Source organism: Synchiropus splendidus, chromosome 13 (genome assembly GCF_027744825.2).
Source record: "Synchiropus splendidus isolate RoL2022-P1 chromosome 13, RoL_Sspl_1.0, whole genome shotgun sequence".
Lineage (NCBI taxonomy): Eukaryota > Metazoa > Chordata > Actinopteri > Syngnathiformes > Callionymidae > Synchiropus > Synchiropus splendidus.
This window is the reverse complement of record NC_071346.1, coordinates 18,565,346-18,575,340: the sequence shown is the minus strand read 5'-3', so window position 1 is coordinate 18,575,340 and position 9,995 is coordinate 18,565,346. Positions and strand designations below refer to the sequence as shown.

The following is a 9,995-nucleotide window of genomic DNA, read 5'->3' as shown; positions in this document are numbered from 1 at the left end:
GGACTTTAGACTGCATTGAAAAGGAAGATATCTTCAGATGGTCGGGGAGGACAAGTTCAGATCAGATTGAGCACCAATGCTTGATACTCTCCTCACAAACAGAAGAGCTCCTCAGAACTAATTTTATAAAGCTGGCCAGCACAAGACATATAGATATAGACATTCATACATATATCTGCATTTATTTCTTTCCAAGACAAACCAAACTCTTTAAATATCAGGAAAATTTATTTGTGGTTTAAAAGCTTCCATGGAGAAAACATATTTCTGTCCTTTCTTTGGTGCCGCACTTTATGTTACTGGAAAACAAAAATCTTACATTTTCTTTGTTTTTGATGCTCATAAATATTGTATGTGATTGTATGATGTGTGATGTGATGAATGTCTTCTGATTTCAGAAGTTTCATAAATCTGAAATAGATAGTACACTGCTATCAGACCCGAACTAAAGATCTTCTCACTGGTTACACTGACACCAGCTGTCTGAGGCAGTGGTTGATAAGTTGACGCGTTTATTTAGACTGACACAGGTTCGACAACAAAGATATCAACTGAATGTTAGAGTTCTTGTTTGGCGTGTGAGACGGAGTGGGATTTATGCCTTCTCTCGAGTTAAGGGAGTTTTGGAACAGGTGAGTCATAACAACAATCTGTCTTTGAACAACATCAACAAACCATAATGATGGTAGCTTTCCCATACCGGGAGTCGAATCCAGGCCGCCTGGGTGAAAACCAGGAAGCCTGACCACTAGACCATATGGGACTTGTGGGAGTCGATGTCTATGCCTCTGTCTATGATCATGGGACAAGGGACTGTGAGGCTATATTTATAATAATAATCATAATAATCGAAGATGATCGCAGGTTCACATACGTTCATGGAAGGATGGTTAAGAGTCGGGGTCTCCAAATTGACACCTGATTGGTTAAACTGTGTGTGTTTGGTTGGCTGGAACAAAAACCTGCAGCCCTTTCTGGGACAGTTTGGTGACCCCTGTTTAAGAGAATTGTTTTTTTGGAGATGAACATCATGCCTGTCAGAGTGAGTACATGAATGAAGTTTTCACTGCAAGATAAAGCAGGTCACGTCCCTGGGTGGGCTCGAACTACCAACCTTTTGGTTAACAGCCGAACACGCTAACCTACTGCGCCACGGAGACATGCTGATACACAAGAAAATGTGGATCTGTGAACGTTTTTCAGTTTTCAAGGTTTGAAGATTGTGCAGAATGATTGTGTGATTGAAGTAAGTCATAACTATATGTTTTTCAGCAAAGAGAGAGTGGTAAAGAAAGATGGTAGCAGTGCTTTAGGGAATAAATGAATAAAGAGAATGAGAGCAAAAAGTTCCACCATTTCATCTTTGCATCGACCAACACTGTCTTCCACTTCTTTGTCCCAAACCTCATTGTGCCGATCACATGGACATTGTTTTGTCACATGGCTCACATCACTTAGTAGTGTTGCAAAGCTTGTGTCCCAAACAGTTGTACATAAATATCAAAATCTGAAATCTTGTCTCAGTGTTTTGCATTCAAATCTCTGTCAAAAGCACGTATTACACATGTTTAGTCAAAGTCCCAGCACAAGGTCAGAAGCTCCAAGCTAATAGTCAACGCTGGTTGTCCTGGGCAAGAACCAGGAAAACGACAACCTATGGGACATGAGTCCACCCAAATGGGTGGACCCCTGTCCCATAGGTTGTCATGATAATGATCATGGTGACTGATCGATCGGAGCGTCCCGATGTGGTTCCCATACCAGGGGCCAAACAACGACACCATATGGGACGTACCTGGAATAAATGACGTAGTTTAGGAAAAGGGTGATCACATCATCAACTGTAGCTAGGATTTGGAAGTGTAAAGCTGTCACAAAACTGGAGTGAAGTTTGTGATCCAGTGCTTCAATATTTCAGATCATCTGTTCAGATGATCTACACAGATGAGACACTGGAAAATTACGCCTGATGTTCCAGAATGCAACCTGATTCATCCAAAACCAACACAAACTTTTCACTTCACCAGCTTTCTGAAACAATTGTAAGGCTGTAACTCCATCAGGCTCCATGTTTGCAGTTTGGCTAGTCACAGCTTGGTGAGTCCATCCACTACTACATGCCTTTCCACCAAGCATTACAGGTTGGGATGCAGTTGAAAACTGTGTCGATCTCAGGCAGAAGGTTAGGAATGAAGAAGGTCACAGACAAGGTCACAGATTTTTGTGTTTTGGCAGATTTAACTGGTGAAATTAGTTCAAAGTACTCACTATATGCTTTGCAGGTGAGTCGGCCATTTTGGTACACTTACAAATCATGATGAAAAAAATTAATGAAGAACTGAAGGAAATGAATGAAGGACATTCTAAAATCTTTCGGACTTCTGAGTCAGTAGGAATCCAAAATAGGCAAAAGAGCGAGTGAGAGGGGCGAGCAGGGCAGACATCACAACGTTTAGAAAATGAAGCTCAAGTATTCCCACCCACATTCATAACACTCACACTGCTATATTTTGGCTGATGCAACAATTTATGTACAGAGTGGAACTGAGTAGATACATATCTTGAGCTGACATGGACTTAAAAAAATAGAGAAGCTGAGGGGCCGAACTAAGTCGGCCAAAAACCTCATCTCACCGCATGTTTGTTCATCCGCTATTTTCGATTTCTCTTTGTGAAAGTGAATGTTCCTTGACAGGAATCTGGGCAATGGTGTTCTTGTGTAAACAGTAGCTTCCTTCCAAGCAGTTAACCTGGGTTCAATTCTCAGTTGTTTTTGCCATCTAACCATGGATGGCAGAATATTTGTGCCTCAACTGTCAACACCACAAATGTCCTATTAAGGCTGGACGTGGACGACCAACACGTAGGTCTCAATGGGATAAAAATCAATCTCTGCCTCGCGTTGTTGGAAGGACTCGAAGCTACAGGGGAAATCCCCAATGGATTTCAGTTCCATGGCCTTCATCACTCGTGCCTTCAGTGGATTTGTGAATGGTCAGAAGAAACCAGTTGTTTGAATCACGAGTGAATGGAATGGGCTACGTGCAGTGGCTGGGAATCGAACCCAGGTCAAGTGCTTGAAAAGCAGCCATCATCATTGTTGCTTGAAAGATGAGGAAGAGGTGATGTGATGAACTGATTTCTAATTCACCCAAAACTAAATTCCTGATGAAGTGGCTCAGTAACGTTGTTGTTGTGGCCGACTGGTTAAGTCGATGGACTTGAAATCCATTGGGTTGTACCTGTGTAGGTTCAAGTCCTACCAATAACGTTGGTGTGTGTTTAGGATGCTTAGGTCATTTTGAGTCTGCAGAACTGTCACATGACAATAGTGTTGTGCGTTGAGGTGGAATATGCCGCATGAAGTGATGTTGTGTCCACCAGGAATCGCTCTGTGGAACCGTCACGTAACAGAGTGTGTGTGACTTCATTGGTCTTCAGCTGACTGGAGTTCAACCAGACTGTATGCTGTGACAGTCCAACAATTCAAGGCAGGGTCTGATCTTTTCATGCAGTTTCCTCAAAGTATTGGGTGAAACCCTTTGAATGCAGAAATCAAACATTCCAGTCCCCTGGGGAACGTACGGGCCGACAGCACTGTGAAATCACCAACCAATCACCTGCCCTACTAACGGTGAGGTTCGTCACGGAACCAAAGTGGATCTTCTTCCCAGGGTGGACTCTAACCACCAGCCTTTCCCACAACAGCCAAACGTGCTGACCAATTACGTCACAGAGACATGAGAATCTCTACAAAAAGAGAGACACTTTGAGAGCAGGAATACATGTTCTGAAAACCATGGAAATGGAGTGATGGCTCAATTGAAGTTAGACAACACACTCTGCTGCTTCGTAGATACACATCTTGGGAATAACAACTCTGCACTTGCGATACAAAGTCGTTAACCAGACAGGTTTCACTGAACACAATAAGAAGCCCTACAAGAGCAGGGCATCAAAAACTAGTATAAGCTCATGTTGTTCCTCTCCACGGAAATCTTCAGTAAAAGGCGAAAGATTTATACGATCTGAAGAGAAACATGAGCGAACTACTGACACTGAACCAGAGAAGGAGCTGTATTCTTCCACATCAATCTTTAACTCATGGTGTTGTTCAGCCTTTGAACAAACCAGCACTTCAAGACAATCCTCTGAACCATCGTTCCAATAACATCTGTGAACTGGTGATCGTCTTCTGTTGTCAGTGACCTGTTTTGCACACATATAAGTGATCAGAACACAAAAGAGAATTTTCTCATGTTCTGAGTCGTCCATCCTACATCGTGCTGGTCTCGGTCACAAATATCATCCACAACTTTCCTGATGTTCGGGAAGAGGGGAAAATGGACACATATCGCTCCGTGGAAACACCACAAATAAAGGTCGTGCTAGGAGTCATGTTGCAAAGCTTGTCCCCCAAAACAGTTCAACGTTCATGAATGGAATGGAAATCCATATCACTTTTCAAAAAGAAAGTGCCTCGTGTGAGGCTCGAACTCACGACCTTCAGATTATGAGACTGACGCGCTGCCTACTGCGCCAACGAGGCCTGTGTGCTCATAGAAATGCAGCATGACTCAGAGGAAAGGCCAAGTGCATGGAATGGAGAGCCACTTCTTTGGTAGAAAATACATGAAACAACATTCCCATCCATGAGGAGGATTGCGAAGAGACATCTCAGAGTAACTGCAACTCAGGACCTGCAGTGTTAAGGCTGGACAATGAATAAGTTCAAGAAGAAGTGTGATGAAAGGAAAGAATGTAAACACGTTACTCTTTCTAAATCTGAACCTTAAATATATTGGGAACAATGCCTGCAATGGACTAAGGGATTATTCTGGGAATTATTCCTGAAGGTCTTTGTGGGCAAAGAGGAAATGGCAGTGGCGGGTGTCAGGGCCTGCAAGGCCTTCTCTGCTGCCTAAAAAATATCTGAATCACACACTGATGTTCATTGTATTTTGTCCATGGATACTTATTAAATAATTCCAGATTGTCTGTCAGCTTCCTTTCATTGCTTTTCCCATGGTTGCACTGTTTCCAGAGGTGTGTTTTCATATTTGAGCATTTAACCAAACCACATTTCAGCTATTATCTGTTGCCAGGTTCAGAAATCTACTTGGAGGCCTCATCATCAGTTCTGCTGGCTCTGTAGCATAAAATAAGTACTGTTGCTTTAGCCAGTCTAGTTAAAGAGTCTAGTCAGTTTACACAACTTTGTGGTGATGAATTAATGCAACAATTAAATGCATTGTGTTAAATCTATTTATCCTGTGAGTTGATGTCCTGTTGTATGGTCGATATATACTTTGTTAAATTATCACCTACATATATATGTTTACATATCAATGTATGGTTTAGATTTTGCAGACATTCTGTAACAGAAGACTCATCACCAACTGCTTCAGTGCCACTTCCAGGAGCTGACCAGAGGACCACTACCACAGACCACATGTTTTTGTCGCAGATGAAGCGTCTCCTTTGTGAACAAACAGTTATCAGTGCACCACAACTGCTCATTCAAGAGTCACCAACCTGTTTAACAGAGCAAAGGTCCTTGCATATTATAATTCATCTCTGCAATAAAACAAAGCTGTGTTCAACTCAGTTTGTTGACATTTGATTGATTTTGATTTTTTTCTGTGAAGCCATTTTCCACAAAAAACAAATGTTCAATATCAAACTCTTTATTTGCAAAATATAAAATAACTCATTCATTTATACTCATCCAATACACACAGAATCATAGTCAGACCTGAAGTAAACTATGTAGGTGTGTTTTGAAGGATCTTCCCAGCAGGGACGAGGGTCAATAGAGGGGGAGGAAAGGGGGGCGATGTCTGGTTCCTTTCATGAGACTGTGGCTACAAAGGAAATAAATGAAGGGTCCAAATGATCCCAATTTCAGTCAGCTGTTGTTTTGTTTGATAAAATAACTTGTAAATGATGTGATCTTTTATTTGCGTTGACAATATCTGCATTGAAGCAACCAGGACCTTGAAAACTATCTCATCTTCTGAGCTGGGTTTGTGGAGGGAGTTCATGAGTAGATGCTTGAGCTCAGCATCAGCATCCGGGGACCCTCCCTCAGTTGGTCTCTTCCTTTGGTGTCCTGCACATAATGGAGGTTGGAAAGTTGGAGGAGACGCAGCAGCAGCAGCAGGTGAGGCAGGAGGAAGGCCCATCCTCCTCCTCTCATGAATGACAACAGAGTGTGATGACATCATTGTACTAGCTCTACACAAAAAAGCGATCCAGAAAGCTCTATATGTTTTCTTTAATATTTTGGCAGCATTCAGATCAGTTTTAAGGTTGGGATGTGCAATATCCTGTCATTAAAACAGTAAGTCAGTGGAGAATGAGGCATGTGATCTCAGGGGCTGGTGTTATGTCACAGTGGCCACTATGGGGATCGAACCCATGGCCTTGGCGTTATTAGCATCACGCGCTAACCATCTGAGCTAACCGGCCAGTGGCAGGACTTATTGTATTGCTGTTCTGGAGATAAGGAGAGGAGCGAGGGAACAAGTTGAACAAATAAAGAAATAAAGAAGAGGAATAAATAAAGAAGAGGAAGATCACCACTGAGGTTCACAGATGACGAAGGAGAAGCAGTATTTTTTTCTTTTCATACATTTCAGGTGATATTATCATGGGGTCATTCAAGGCAAGCAAGCTGAAGTTGGACTCAACCAGCAGCCCTTTCTGGGACAGTTTGGTGACCCCTGTTTAAGAGGATTGTCCAGAAGGGAGAGCAACATCATGTCTGTCGGAGTGAGTACATGAATGAAGTTTTTACTGCAAGATAAAGCAGATCGCGCCACAGAGCTATGCTACTATGCTATGCTATACCATTGCAACAACGCAGTGATTCTGGACCTCTCTAGTTAAACTAGTCAATAGTAGTATCATGTAGCAAGGCCATGGGTTCGATACCCACACTGGTCACTGTTATATTATATTTGCAAAACTTCCCCCATTTCATCTCCGTAAATCAGCAACTCAATGCTCATGCCTCAGTGAAGCTCCTCATAGAGGAAATGCCTCTCCTCTTCTGTATTTGCCTGACACCAGCCCCTGAGATCACATGCCTCATGCTCGACTCACAGTCATTTTACTGTGCAATCGAAAATAAATGTTTTGAAGACTGGGATATTGCACATCCCAGCCTCATAACTTGAAAAACTTTGGACCAATGTATTTGTTTTAGAACTTTAGGCTAAGGCTGCTCAGTTATCCGGGTCATCACGCAGCAAAGGTTTGAATCAGGTCAACCGGACTAGTAATAGTCAAAGAAAACGTTTGGCCTCCTATCCAGGAGGCTTCGTCAGTTCTACTGAGCTGGGTTGGAGTTCAGGCTTATATCAGGCCATCTGAATGGGACAAGATGTTGATGGACAGGGGTAGAGCCAATCCAGTGTGATGGGTGACAAGAGTCAGCATTATGCTAATGGAGATGTGTTAATGGGTCCCCGGCCACTGGTCATGGGTGTTGATGGGCCATTAATGCAAATGCTGAATGTAGCCCAGGTGGCAATTGGGGCTATTCAGATGATGATGCCACACTGTACAGGTGTGAAGGACCTCTCCAAGCCTAGATCAGTGGCTAAATCTGCCTGGGGAGGGTGTTCAGTCCTCCACCTCTGTTTACACAGGGTTTTTCCACTTTGACAAAAATGGCTTCTTTTACGCCTCTTTCAAACCACCGGTCAAAATGTGAACATTGCTGTGTTCAAAAGAGTGTTTCTTGTCCTCTCGATTTAAATGGACTGCTGAGTCTTGTCCAGAGGAGTTGGTTCTCTTGTGTTGGACCTTTTGTTTGATGAGAGCTTGTTTCGATTCTTCAATGTAAAGGTCTGGGACTCTTGGCTGCACTGGACTACATAAACCCCATTGCTCCTTTTGTGGTGAGGCGTTTTGTCCTTGGGATGGACGAGTTTCTGTCTTAAGGTGTTGCATGGTTTGAACTGAACCCGGACTTCATGTTTGCTAAAGATTCTTCTGAGTTTCTCAGAGACCCCGGACACATAGGGAATAACAATGCTGTTATGGCGCTGGGCATTGTTTTCTTTGTCCTTTGTGTTCCCTTTTGATGTTTTGGTCAAGGCCATGTTGAGGTAGCCACATTTTTGAAGGGTATTTCTGATATGCTCCTTCTCTCTCCCCCTAGGTGAGGTGTGGTTTTGGGCTTGATGTTAGTTTTTGTTCTAGTGGGTGATGAGAGTCAAACTGGAGGTATTGGTCTGTGTGTGTGTTGGTTTCCTGTACACTTCGATGCTGAAGCTCCAGTCTGCTTCAACACAGTCCGGAGAAGGTAGTCTGTTGTTTTCCACATCATCTCGGGTGAATTTGATGTGTCCGTCTACCAAGTTGATGTGTTGTGTGAAGGGTTCCACTTCATCCTTTTAGATTAGGACCCAGGTGTCATCAACATATCTGAACCAACAGCTGGGTGGTGTGCCCTTGTAAGAAGCCAAAGCAGTGTTCTCAATGTCTTCCATATTCAGGTTCGAAACTATGGGTGACACTGGGGAGCCCATTGCACAACCGTGTTTTTGTCTGTAAAGGATCCATTGTATTGGAAGTAAGTGGTGGTGAGGCAAAGGTCCAACAATTCACATATGTTCTCTGGTGAGAGACTGGTTCTGTCAGGTAGACTGAGATCATGGCCGAGTTTCTTTCTTACCGTGGTGACCGCTTCGTTGGTGGGGATACATATGAAAAGGGACGTGACATCATATGAGACCATGGTCTCATCCGCATCTAGTTTAGTTCCCTGTATCTTTCGTGCAAAGTCTGTAGAGTTGATGATGTGGTGGGTGCTGTGCCCTACCAGCGGTGCCAAGAGTGGGGCTAGATGTTTGGCAATGTTGTGTGTCACAGAGTTATTGCTCTGCGGTTCACATATGTCTTTGTTGTTTAACAGGCTTTCCATCTTCCTGTGATAGTCAGTTGTGTTCATAACCACCGTGCATCTGCATTTGTCTGCCTGTGGGTTGTGGTCTCTGGTGTGAAGGACCTGTTGTTACGGGACATCAGTAGGAGGAATTTCCTTTGTTGTCTGGTTTTGCCCTTGGTGTGTTGTGTGAGGCTGATTGGCTGACGCACCATTTGAATCTAAAACCTTCCGTGGGGAAGGAAAGAAAAAAAAAAACAACAACACAAAAACCTCTTTTTTATTTTGTTCTCAGTGCAGCACAGTTTGGTAGCACGCAGTGCACAAACATTCTTCCCACGTTTTACTTCCACATCAAGGATGAAAGATAAGATTAGCTCGAGCTAGCCAGGAGTCGAACCTGGAATCTCCTGATCCGTAGTCAGGCGCATTATCCATTGCGCCACTAGCCCAGTGTTCTTGCTCAATTCCATATGAACTGACCTGAGTGAAAGTAGGGTATCAGATGCCTGAGAACATTCCAAAGCAGTTCAGCCCCAGTGCCAGAATGAAAAGACACTTTCTGTGCTTGGATCCTTGAAGCCTTGGGTGAACCACCTCCTGACAATGGTGCCTCCACTGCCATCGAAGTTTGACTCGCTTCGCTCAATATCCTGAGGATATTCCTAGTTTCCACAGCCACTGAATCAGGTGCCCGATGTAAATTAAGCAAACTGTATCAAAAAAAAAAAAAACATCAACTACGCGTCAGGGAATCGAACCGCAGTCTTCCGCGTGACAGGCGGAGATACTGTCCACTATACTAAGAAGGACGCTGCTTAATCTCAGGGCCATGGGTTCGAGCCCCACGCCAACTTTTTAGCCACCTCATATGGAGATTGTCTACAAAATATTTCTGTCCTGTCTTGAACATAGATGCTGCAGCTGTGATGGATGAGGAGGACTCAACATGCCACGTGCCTCTTGTTCCACCCAAATCACTCACTGCAAAACATTCCTCTCCTGAGTCCTCAGAAGTTGGCCTGCTAGCCAGAGTCGACTTTTCAAGATACATTGATGCAAATAAAGATAAAGATTCATGGAAAACTGCTAACACTAC

At 43.5% G+C, this 9,995-nt stretch overlaps 5 non-coding genes across 5 annotated transcripts; 1 reads left to right on the top strand and 4 right to left on the bottom strand.

The window, feature by feature from the left end:
• Positions 1-1,086: 1,086 nt before the first annotated feature.
• Positions 1,087-1,160, bottom strand: trnan-guu (transfer RNA asparagine (anticodon GUU)). The gene has a single exon. It is a non-coding gene; the product is annotated as a tRNA-Asn (tRNA).
• A 2,029-nt stretch (positions 1,161-3,189) lies between these two features.
• Positions 3,190-3,271, top strand: trnas-uga (transfer RNA serine (anticodon UGA)). Its single transcript has one exon. It is a non-coding gene; the product is annotated as a tRNA-Ser (tRNA).
• A 665-nt stretch (positions 3,272-3,936) lies between these two features.
• On the bottom strand, positions 3,937-4,047 carry LOC128770173 (U5 spliceosomal RNA). The gene has a single exon (XR_008416491.1). It is a non-coding gene; the product is annotated as a U5 spliceosomal RNA (small nuclear RNA).
• Positions 4,048-4,476: 429 nt separating this feature from the next.
• On the bottom strand, positions 4,477-4,549 carry trnam-cau (transfer RNA methionine (anticodon CAU)). The gene has a single exon. It is a non-coding gene; the product is annotated as a tRNA-Met (tRNA).
• A 4,726-nt stretch (positions 4,550-9,275) lies between these two features.
• Positions 9,276-9,348, bottom strand: trnar-acg (transfer RNA arginine (anticodon ACG)). The gene has a single exon. It is a non-coding gene; the product is annotated as a tRNA-Arg (tRNA).
• Between the last annotated feature and the right edge of the window lie 647 nt (positions 9,349-9,995).